Below are 12,648 nucleotides of genomic sequence, written 5' to 3'. Positions count from 1 at the left end.
CTATAAAATTTTCCTATGTTTATTGTTACCTCCCTAACAGAATGCAAATCCCATGAGAGCAGAGACTCTAGTCTCTGATGTTCACTCATGTGGTCTCCGTCTAGAACACTAACCTGCACATTACAAGTGCTCAAATGTTAAATAAATGAATTAAACATTGACTAAGTACCTGATAGAGAATGTTAAACTTCCAATATCCTATACAATCATCAACAGTGGGGTTTCTTAAAGCATTAAGAGAAGGCAGATTAAAAGGCCAAGGAGGAAGAAAGCATTTTTCTCCCCTGCCAAAGTGATTAGAAATCCTAAGAGACTAGGCAAGCATGCTGCCCTTTGTTCATATAAAAATCTCAATGGGCCATGACAGTAAGTACCTGTATTTGGAGCCACCATCTCATCCTACCTATAAACCTACTTCCCTCCATTGTACTAACTCCGTTTCAGAATGTGTTCCAGATTTTAGCTCTGCAATTGTCACCATCCATTTCAGCGTGCAGTTATATGTGATACGGTTGTTTCCACGCAGTCAAAAAGGACAGGCTGGTGTGGGCAAGCAGCACTTCCCTTGGCTCACTCTATACAGTTCAGGCGTCCTGCTGCTATCAAGGCATGAAGAACTCTCCCATCTCTGCCTCTCCATTACACTTGAAGAGTGAGATGTTCCCACAAAACTGAAAAGGTTACTTTAATAACTAGCACTTACCAACAGGAGTGCCAAGCACCAATTTTATAGCACATGATCACTCCAGCCTCACATAAACCTCCAGACAGCCACGTTAATATCCCCAATTTAGAGATGAAGAAAATCAAGGACATATCAGAGAATTACTAAGGGAGTCCAGAAACATCCTCTGTGAAGAAAAGATGAAGAATGTATCCTTTTACGACAGTACCCAGGAAAATCTACATAAAAAAGTAGAAATAAACGTAAATCATAAAGGAAATCTGCTGATGAATACAGAAGGAATGATGCAATCAGAGAATCACCTTTATATATTAATGTCCCTAGGGAATGATTACAATGGACGCTAGAACCTTAGGTGCAAGAAAGGTTGATGGGGGACTTTTAACATGAATGGATGAGTCTACCAATATCTACACACAGCGCATACATGTCACTCACCTCTAAAAGGCAGACATGTGCCTCCTGACGCCATGCTATACCCGGGAACACTTGCAAAACAAAACACAACCAGAATCTAATCAAATGTCTGCCCACCAGTTTACAGAAAATAACCAGAATAGAATACATAACACACAGGAAATGACCAACCAAATCCAGAAAGGGAGGAAGGGTAGCAAAGTTATCTCAGAGTTAAAGACCTAACGGGTCATCACATAAATATAAATTAGGGACTTTGCTTGGGTTCAGAATCAAGCAAATCAGCTACAGAGACAATTCTGGACATCTGAACATGGATATCAGATGTTAAAGAACTGCAGTTGGGTATCATAAAGACATTGTGGTTTGTTTAAGCCCTTACCTTTTAGATAGATCTAAATATTTACACGTGAAACTTTATATCTCCATTGGCTTTAGAGTACTTCAGCAACCGATTCAGAATCGTCAAGGGATGCTAAATCCAGAAGACTGCTGGAGAAAAGAATATTCAGCCTCAAGTTTGTCACTTCATAAATCACTTAATAATCACTAGAGGAAAAAAGGAACATTTATAATAGAGCAATCTGCTGGGCATCACCTAAACCAAATGACTGCCTGATATCCCTAACAGTGGGACACACTGACATGATACACTGACATCCCTAAGCAGCATTCCTGCCAACAATGTTTTTCTCTAATCATCTCACTAGACACGTTCAAATTGAGGGATTCTGCAGACCAAAAAGTCTGAACTCTTCCAAGTACCACTGTCCCTAGTAACAAAGACTTAAGAACTAACTGCTCTAGGAGATTAAACACAATCAAACACATGATCCTTCCCTGAATAGTAGGTAACAAGTATTATGATTTTTGGACTAACAAGGTAAATTTGAACACAACCTGAACATTCTATAATTATATCATATTGATGTCAAATTTGAATGTAATGGCCATGCTACAATTAGGAAGAAAGCCCGCATTCCTGAGAAAGGCCTGTCAATGATGCCTGCAACTCTCAAATAGCACAGATTGAAAAAAAGAGCAAATAAGGCAAATTCTAACAATTAGTGATCTAGCGGAAAAGCATACACATGATAACTGAACGGTTCTTGTAACTCTTCTAAAGATGTAAATTCTTAAGATAAAGTTAAGAAAATATAAAATACTCCCGTTAAAACAAAAAATAAAGGCAAGGGGTGGTGGAGATACAGAGTGGTAAATGTTGATAACTGTTGAAGTTGGGTGATGGGTACTATATGGAAAGTGCATTAAACGAGTTACTTCTATGTATGCTCGAGTCCACGTTCTCACTTGCATAAAATGGGAAGAACATGAACCTCAAGTCAACATCATCATGACAGATTACTAGACAGAAGTCCTGTGGGAAAAAAAGGAAGCATTAAATAACAGTCAATTCTTTCAGGAAAGGTTTGAAGACGACCTATAGATAAAAGCCTACCAAACTGAAGGTATGTTGATTTAACTCCGCCAAGACCTCTGCACTTGTTCCTCCTCTTCTGCCCAGTTAATGGCCATGGCTCATCCTGTCACTGGAGTCTCTGCCTAGCCTGAGCACTGTTATGAAAACGGGATTGTATCCCCTTATCTTGCAGTGTTTTTCTTCAGAGCACTTGCTAGTCTCCCTTATTAGAATGTAAGCCCCATGAAAGCTGCAACTCTATCCTACGGTTTACCACTATCTTCCCCAAACACACGACAGTGCGGGCAGCTAGGCACTCAAAAAAGACATGTAATGCTTCCTTCAGTCTAAAGGGACTTTAGCTCTACTACCAGCACAGTGTATACCCCCGATTTCTTTCTCTTTAAACAGATGGCTGTGATGGAAAAGCGCAGCTTCTAGTTTGAGACTGGCTTTAGGGCCCTGACTTGACCACTTACTGAGCTGTGTGGTACCTTGCTGCTTCAGCTTTTTCATGAATGAAAAAGGATCACACTATCCAACCCGTAATAGGGCTGAACACTCAAGGAGAGTAACACACACACACACACACACACACACACACACACACACAAACTCACACATGCACACAGCTTAAACCAGTCACTAAGGTATTACAAGCCATAAGATTTATGGAGGGAGGACACCCAACCAGGTCAACTTGGTGATTTCCTTCATGGTTTTTGTTCTCATCCTACTTGGTTCCAATTTTATGTTCCTAGAAAAACTATTCCTAGAAGAACAGAGGCCAAGAAGTTTTTCATTTTTCCATGAGACTGAGGCCAGAAAATGTAAACACAAGAGTCTTCCTGGTAGACCAGATTCTAATTCTCCCGAGAGGCCAAGTCATAAAACAGAAGACCCTGAATTTGGGATGTTTCCTCAGGCAGATACTTTTAGTCAGAATATTCTGAAAACCACCTAAGTTCTCCTCAAGGTTTAAAGAATATAGGATGCTCAAGAAGTAAAAAGTAGAACCATAAACTTGGAAGGACTGGCAGAAATTATGGCCTGAAGTGAATATAAAACTGAGGTATGGTGTTGGAGATTACAAATGCAGCTGGATTTTTCTCTTACACTTCAAAGACAGAACAAGTAGACTGGTGTAAAAACCCAGAGGAATTTCTTTTCTTCCCTTTAATCTTCTGAATTTGCAGACTCTTGGCCCTTGGTCCATACACAAGAACGGTATATCGGAGACCAATGCAGCTGGAAACTGAGGTAAACTTGGTGTCTAAGGTTTTCAAGAGAGTATACTTCAATAACTGCTAACAAAACAAAAGTGGTATACTGGCAGTGAAAGAAAGGCCAGACAACCTACTACAGGGCCGTATATTTATTCAATAACGGTCAAAGCAGTTTTTTAAATCGACACTTAAGTATACCTTTCCTGTAACATATGCCTGGCAAAGATCTTACCCCAAATTTAGCTTTTCATTCAGCAGCAGAAACTGCTCTTTAATCTGCATCAAACCCAGTACTCAACAGTACTTACATTCGTAATTTGCACATGGGATATCCAACATAAAGCTGGAAACGGAGCAGATATCTGGGACTTGCCCACACGAGGACCTTTCCAGCACCTGAAATCCCAACGCAGCTGAGGCCTGGCCACATCATCAAGGTGGTTCTCATACTGAACTATGGCCACGGCAACCCGGTTGCTGCAGCTCCACTTGGGTTTCTAAACCTGACAATATGAAGGCATTTTAATAGCCAATGTAGGTGTCAAGGAGATGCTTTCAACACCAAAGTCTAAACAAAGACAAAAACCAGGAGTTCTTGCTGTGGCTCAGCAAGTTAGGAACCCAACATAGTGTCTGTGAGGATGCAGGTTCGATCCCTGCCCTCACTCAGTGGGTTAAGGATCGGGCATTGCTACAAGTTATGGTGTAGGTCACAGAGTCACAGATGCGGCTTGGATCTGGTGTTGCCGTAGCTGCGACAGAGGCCGGCAGCTGCAGCTCTGATTCAACCTCTAGCCTGGGAACTTCCATGTGTCTCAAAAAAATAAACAAATAAAATAAACAGGACAAAACCAGGAGGTTTTTTTTGTTTTTGTTTGTTTGTTTTTTTGGCCAAGCCCCCAGCACGTGGAAGTTCCTGGAACACAGATTGAACCGGGCCACAGCAGTAACAACACCTCATCTCTAACCCACTGAGCCACCAGGGAACTCCAAAACCAGAAATTCTTGACCCTAGGGCAGAAGCAGACAAATGCCAGTTGATGAGCACTGAGAACACCAGGTGAAGGTGTTATTAACGCCCTGCTTCCGCTTGCAATTTCATTTTAAGTTCTCATCCACACCAACCTCTACTGACATATTCCCAAAATGGCAGGGATATCCTTAACTAGGGCATTGTAATCACAGTAAAAATTAGGGGGAGACAGATCAACTGCACCCTGGACTTGAAAACTAGAAAGGAACAAACTGGACCTGAGTTTATTTGCAACTTGCTATTATGTATCGGTAGTGGGAGTGAGGACATAACAAAGACAAAAAGGGAAAGTCAGTCAAGATAATAACTTGGCTTCCATTCTTTGGAAACATGAAGCCTGGCCAAAAGCAAAATAAAAATATTGTATCATGCCCTTGTTTTATACTCTGACGCCAAGAGCACCTAATTCTTTTCCACAGTAATATTATATTCCAAGATCATGTGTCATATAGGCTAATGTGAACTTCATAGATATACCCTGAGCAAAAAATGTCCTTCTCTAGATAAAGCAGTCTTTTCTAGGAAGCAGTATTTCATACCTTTAAGACTTTAGTCCAGTGGGTGTAAACCAAGCTGTAGTAAGGCCTGCTTAAAACAAGCAATCGCCCAGACATCCAAAGACAAAGTAGACTATGAATATCAATTTCTGACAGCTCACATCAAGTCATACCTCAGCCTTTAGCTAAACTCTCTGAAGCCTCTATATACACTTTAGCCTCACGTGGACAAACATAATCCACTAGTCCAAAACTAGAAACTGATACTACTTTTAAGAACTGAACTGAACATGTGTGCCATTTACTAAGTAATCATTAGTCCCACTGTAAATCCATGACCAATTAGCAAGGCGGGTTCTGTCAGTGTGTAAGCAGCAATTTTTGAAACTTAAAATGCTACTAAAAAAGGTCTAAAGGTAATTAAGGATGTCTTTAACAAATATCTCAATCAGAAATTGCAAGGTGGGAGAGCCATATATGACCAACAGATAACATTTCATTAGGTCCATGGTACTTATTAGTTGCAAACATCTTAAAAAACAGACTTCCCAGAGTTCCCACTGTGACTCAGTTAACAAACCTGACTAGTATCCATGAGGACATGGAATCCATCCCTGGGCTCAATCAGTGGGTTAAGGATGAACCGTTGCCATGAGTTGCCATGTAGGTCACAGACACAAGATTGGATCTGGCATGGCTGTGATGTGGTGTAGGCCGGCAGTTACATCTCCGATTTGACCCCTAGCCTGGGAACTTCCATATGCCATAGGTGCGGCAAAAGAAAGACAAGAAAACAAAAAACAAAACAGACTTCCTATAAAATCTGGATTTCTGGCCAGGGATGAGTTAGAAAAAGACAAACTAGCAAAACCAAGCCCACACTTGCCATGGCAATAACAGACTGCAGTCGTGAACACCAGCACTACAAGCAACAGTGCACACACATACACACGCACACACACACCCAGGAGCTCTTCCATTTTGTCACTGGCCCACCCAACCCCTTCGAGTCTTGAATTACAACACTCCAAACTATGACAAAATAATCTAAGGCTGATTCATACTTACCCAGTTTTTAAAACATCACAGTTAAAAGAATTCAACATATGACCTATTTCTTAGGCAACTTTGTTAAACAGCTTTTATGAACTTGTGAATACATTTACACTTCACACTGTCATCTCCAAACAAAATGAAAATGATTTATAAGTTACCAGCATTAGTATTCAATCTTCTTGGTCACGCTGTTTCCTCACCCACTATACACTCACACACTCTCTCACACACACACTCACACAATTTCTCAACTCTGCTTTATACAGTACACACAAAACCCTTTATCATTCAATATTTCATTATGCAGCTTCTGAATAAAATAATCAGGTACAAAAATAGTCACAAACTAAGTCAAACAAAGTTGAACTTAAAGACTGACAGTTACATACACATCAAAGAAAAAAGGTGCATTCTCTTATGAGCAGTAATATTTTAAACTTGGATCACAGGTACCCCTGGCTTACAAGACAATTACTAGAAAAAAAAAAAAAATCAAGCAAGCATGTTAATGAAATACATACATTTCAGCAACACAGGCTATAATGCAAAATAATGCTGTTTTAATTCCTTTAGAGAAATAAGCTTTGTACCACTAGGAATAGAAAAAAGTCTTAAGATCACCATCTGAAAAGAGAAAGACATGTAGCAGCAGAACTATGATCTATTTGCTCAATGTGTTGATTTTACTGAAAAGAGTCATCCTGTCAACTATACCCTAATAAAATTCTAAAAATAAAAAATAAATAATTGTATAATGTTCTTCTGTGATCAGGAAAAAAAAGCCCTTTGCTGTACAGCAGAAACTGTCACAACACTGTAAGTCAACTATACCTTAATGAAAAGTTATTTTAAAAAGTCATTCTGAAGTTTTAACAATTTGGCAGCCAGCAATCAAACATTTACTGACGATCAAAATACCAAGTCTTCCTCCTCTACCTGCCTCAAATCGCCTTGACACTTTATAGCCTACCTGAAGAAATTCTTCTCTTTAGATTTTCCCTATTCACTTTCCCCAACCTCCTCACTTGAAAAACACATTGTCTACCTAAGTACTAGTTATGGTGGGTCAGTTGAGAGTGATGAACGCGAAGCCCAGAAGCAAATAGTTTAGTTCTCAAAAAGGAATCCCAGTGGACTCAGCAGGGCAAAGGCTAGTAGCTGCTGGACAAAGGCTACATGTCTGCCTGACAGAGAGGCCATGCTAAGGGATGGGGTTCATTCATGGGACCCCTCAAACATACATTCTACAGCTCACAGGTGCAAAACCACGACCCTGCTTAATTAGCATGCAAGCTGTCATGCAGCATAGCATGGCTCATGTTTACTAATTCAAAATTTTTTGAGCAAAGACTATATTCCAGGTTTGACTCAGTCTTGGATTCTAGTAGCTGATATATATAATAAATGTAGCTTTTGGAGTCTCTTCATTAATAAAGTAGGGATAACAGAAACTAGACAATAAAGTCTGATAACTTTCCCGAGGTCCCAAAGCTACTTTAATGTCATACTGAACACCTACTACCTCCAAGGGCATGTCATCATTTTCTCAACAAAAACTCTCCAACTGAGGGATCAGTCCCATTTTACGGACAAAGAAATGAGGACCCAGAAGGGTAAGATTCCGAGGAGGTAGCTGCCAGCAACCAAAACCAGGTTCACCGACTCTCAAGTTCCTTCTGCTCTCCCAGGGCCAGTTGTTCATTCCAACATAACACAGCCAGGGTCTTCATTTCAGATCTTATGTTCTTCTATGATTCATTTAGAAAACAAAAATCAGAGCACATACTTAGGCAGAAGCCTTTGTATCCAAAACAATCACATCCAAAAGTAATAAGTAAAAAAGGAATTAAAGCTGAAACAGGAAATAAAAAAAAAAAATCATACATACATACCTTAAACATTTTATTTACATTTAACATTTAAATGTATTCATTTGGCAATCTAAATATGGGGGTCAAGGATCGACGTGGAGCTCCTTGCTGACAGAAGTTCCTTCTGCTTGATCTAAACATTATCTATAAATGCATCATCTACAACCTCCAGTTCAGTTTCATTAAAGTGGAAAGCTTTAAGAAATCCTTGTCCAAGTTGTGGCGCATTGGAAACGAATCCGACTAGGAACCATGAGGTTGCGGGTTCAATTCCAGCCTTGCTCAGTGGGTTAAGGATCTGGCATTGCCATGAGCTGTGCTGTAGGTCGAAGACATGGCTCAGATCTGGCGTTGCTGTGGCTCTGGCATAGGCCAGCAGCTATAGCTCTGATTAGACCTCTAGCCTGGGAACCTCCATTATGCTGTGGGAGCGGCCCTAAAAAGACAAAAGACAAAAAAAAAAAAAGAGAGAGAGAGAGAAATCCTTGTAAAGCAGTGTACATACAGAATCAGCCTGGACTGTTATTCTTCCTCCAAAACTTTTAGTTATTACAGCCATATCTAATTCCACAGCCATTATTTCAGTGACTCACCTTTATCAAATTTTTCCAAAGAATCCAACTTGATTTTCAGGGGGGAAAAAGAGCTTGCACTCATTTTGCCAGTTTACATATGTAAATTATTATACAAGCAAGATTACCTGTCATGAAATAGTCCTAGAAACCAACCCAACTTCTGAAAAGCATACAACTCGCCAAGTGCAGTGTACTGACTGGAAAGCAACTTACTAGCACAAGAGGTCAGTGTGCTATCTCACATTCAAGAACTTTTCTAGACAGATGAGGGCAGGAATCCCCACAAGGCAGCTAAGTGGGCATTGACCTTATGTGCAAAGCAGGGCAGGGGACAGACCTGACCCTCGGGAACATGTAACCTACCAAAGGAGAGATGAAACATTCACCAGTTAAAGGTACTATTAAATGCCAAGTCCAAAGGAAAGACTACACTCTTTAACAGTGCAGGTTCTCAACATTTGCTTCACTTACCAAATGAGTTAAAATGCATGGGAAGCATGTCTTCATGGAGATGACAGGGTAAAACAGGAGGGCATTTCAAGGAAAGCAATGGGACACAGGCACCGAAAAAAATAAAAGGGGGAGATCCCGTCGTGGCACAGTGGTTAACGAATCCAACTAGGAACCATGAGGTCGCGGGTTCGGTCCCTGCCCTTGATCAGTGGGTTAACGATCCGGCGTTGCCGTGAGCTGTGGTGTAGGTTACAGACGTGGCTCGGATCCCGCGTTGCTGTGGCTCTGGCGTAGGCTGGTGGCTACAGCTCCGATTCAACCCCTAGCCTGGGAACCTCCATATGCCGCGGAAGCGGCCCAAGAGATAGCAACAACAACAAAAGACAAAAAAAAAAAGTAATAATAATAAAAGGGAATGGTATTTATAGGGATCTACAGCAATTTTCTTTACTAAGTACTATGAAGAGATGAGGTTAAAATTCAAAGAAAAAAAAGTTGGATACACAGACTTCATTCTTCCTATCTTTGAAAAAGAGCACATTTCTGAATGTGCTGTAATTCGGCAATGGTGTTGACACAATCAACTGATATAGGAAGGTAATGAAGTAAACAAAAAGGCATCCCTATATGATGCTTGGTAACAATGCTTTGTGTTATTTCCTTGCTAAAAATGCATTCCTATTTCTTTCAAAGTATCTCGAGACCTTAAATTTTTGCACTCCAAAAAGCGTATCTGACAGGCATTAGTTGTCCTCCCCTCAACAGTATGTTAGAAAGACCATCTAAGAAACTGTAAGAATCCAAGCAAGAAACATAAGTGGTTCAATTAGGGTAGAGACTACATGGGATCGAGACTGCAGGAATAGAACAGTTGGATTTGTTCAGCCCCAGGTGACAGAACACAGAAGTCACAAAGAGAAATAAAGTAGACAAGTTGAGGGCTAGGCAACTCAGTTTGAACCACTCTGTTTGCAGTGCCAAGGGAATATCCAGGAGGCTACACAACCAGCACAAAAGAGTACAAAATGTCAGTTTTGGGCTTGTTACAAAAAAGGGCAAATCATGTGACAAACTCTATGAATGCAAAGGTTTAGTATATAAAAGGAGGGAAAGGAAGGAATCAAAGCAGAAATATCAGAAGATAGCACCATAAGAAGCTAAGATAAATGTTGAACCTAGGAATGTATGTATCTAAATCATGCTAAAATGTATGCTAAATCAGGGTCAGCACATTTCATCTGGAAAGGACCAGATAATAAACACAAACAAATGAACAGGGTTATGTTCCAACACACATGCACTTACGGACTCTGATATCTGAATTTCATGCAACTTTCATGTCATAAAGTATTCTTTTAATTTTTTCCCCAACTATTTAAAAATGTAAAATCTTGGAGTTCCCATCGTGGCTCAGTGGAAACCAATCTGACTAGGAACCATGAGGTTGAGGGTTCAGTCCCTGGCCTCACTCAGTGGGTTAAGGATCCAGCGTTGCCATGAGCTGTGGTGTCGCAGATGCGGCTCGGATCTGGTGTGGCTGTGGCTGTGGCGTAGGTTGGCAGCAACAGTTCCAATTAGACCCCTAGCCTGGGACTCTCCATATGCTGCAGATGCGGCCCTCAAAAAAAAAAAAAAAAGACCAAAAAAAAAAAAAAAAAAAAAAAAGTAAAATCTTTTCCTTAAACTCACAGGCTGTACAACTGCAGGTGACATGTTGGATTTGGCCTTTAAACCACATAGTTTGCCAACTCCTGCTCTAAGTTACAGCAACAACAGCAATAATAGGACTGGATTAACTGCCTTTCCCCAAACTTCTGAGGGTAGTATTTCCTTTAGATAAATTTGTAACTTGCAGATATCTCATTAAAGTTTAATGATTTGTTTAAATCTGACCAATTCCTTAAATTGGATTCCCCTAAGAGAGAAATTACACATATTGGTAACAATCCCTGTTGTTTAGAACTGCCTTCCACTAAAAAGATGTTAAGATCTATTTCTTAACTTGAACAGATAAAGTCTATCTGTGTTACAAATATAGCGAACATACCAGATGAGAAATATTACTTTAGAATTCCCTTACTGCTTTCAAACTCTTAATTTTCTTTAACGTGAATTTATAATCGAAAAGTGGGATGATTGAATATCAGTCTGCATATGAAACACCTGGATTTTAAAAACCAACCAACATCTGTATTGAATGTGTGCATAACAAATAACAAGAGCAAAAGATGTGGTGCAGAATCTCAAACTGCTGACAAACCGTCTTCATCCATACAAACCGTGTCTGGTGAGGAAGGACTCCTTACCCCCAAGCCACTCCTTGTACCTTAGTTGTAGCTCAGGGGCAGGAACAGGACTCCTTCTTCAATCACTTGCTGCGGCAATAAGCTGTAACCCAAGAAAACTTTAGTACCAAATCAAAGTACAACATTGCCCACAAGCCTCACGTCTTTCAATACTGGGTAACTTTTAGGGCTGCACCTGCAGCATATGGAAGTTTCTGGGCTACGGGTCAAATCAGAGGGGCAGCTGCAGCCTATGCCACAGTCACAGCAGATCTGAGCCACAACTGTGACCTACGCTGTAGCTCGCAGCCAACAGAGGATCCTTAACCCACTGAGCGAGGCCAGGGATGGAAGCCACACCCTCACAGTGACAAGGTGGGTCCTTAACCTGCTGAGCCACAATGGAACTCCTGGCTGGATAACTATTTTAAGCTGTCTGATTTCAAGTAGACAAAATGCAAAGGGTAATTATTAAAGATATAAGCTGAGCTGTTAAGGGAGGGTCCATGAGAGGGCAAAAAAGACTCCCAGCCATCTGACAGAACAAAAATGTTTCCATGGAAACTTCGGTCTGCCACCACCTGACAGCAGAAGTATCACTAGTTTCTAGTTATCAAATATTGCCAAGCAAGCCAAGCCACAAGGACCTCAGGGTGGTCAGTCCCATACTTGAGCTCATTAGCACCCTATGCCTCCAATAAGTTACCTAAAGTGCAAACATTTTGCAGGAATTACTTTCAGACGCTCCTAAATATGGATGCAACTCTAGGAGACACAACTTTTGTCACGATTTCTAATCACAAAGGCTTGCCTGAGAGAAATAGAAGAGACTCTTCACTGCATAATCAGAAAACCTACTGCTTTGGACATTTTAGGAACTAGAGTATCACTAGACTTCTAAATTTATAAAATCCAAGTCATAAAATAAACGCGGTACACCATAAAATTACTTACAAAGAACTCTTTCAATGAGTTACCTTGAAAATTTAAGATATCTGATTTTCAGTGAAATTAAAAAACGAGGGATATGGGACATCAAATAACTTCTAAAATCTGTTTTAATGAAAAGAATTTAAGAGTCCCAAAATAGCTATCTGCTTTTTTTTTTTTTTTGGCCTTTTTAGGGTCAC

The 12,648-nt window shown here is 40.4% G+C and overlaps 2 protein-coding genes across 2 annotated transcripts in view; both read right to left on the bottom strand.

The window, feature by feature from the left end:
• Positions 1–12,648, bottom strand: part of MRPS6 (mitochondrial ribosomal protein S6) — a 68,110-nt gene that overhangs the window by 51,281 nt on the left and 4,181 nt on the right.
• SLC5A3 (solute carrier family 5 member 3) overlaps positions 1–12,648 on the bottom strand; it is a 34,680-nt gene that overhangs the window by 17,851 nt on the left and 4,181 nt on the right. The window lies entirely within an intron of this gene.

The sequence above is a fragment of the Sus scrofa genome, chromosome 13 (genome assembly GCF_054392235.1).
Source record: "Sus scrofa isolate SSC_HxYL_T2T_F1_AM1 chromosome 13, Sscrofa_HxYL_maternal_Yorkshire_Landrace_v2.0, whole genome shotgun sequence".
Taxonomy (NCBI): Eukaryota; Metazoa; Chordata; class Mammalia; order Artiodactyla; family Suidae; genus Sus; species Sus scrofa.
The sequence above is the reverse complement of the archived record's forward strand: the minus strand, read 5'-3'. Positions and strand labels throughout refer to the sequence as shown.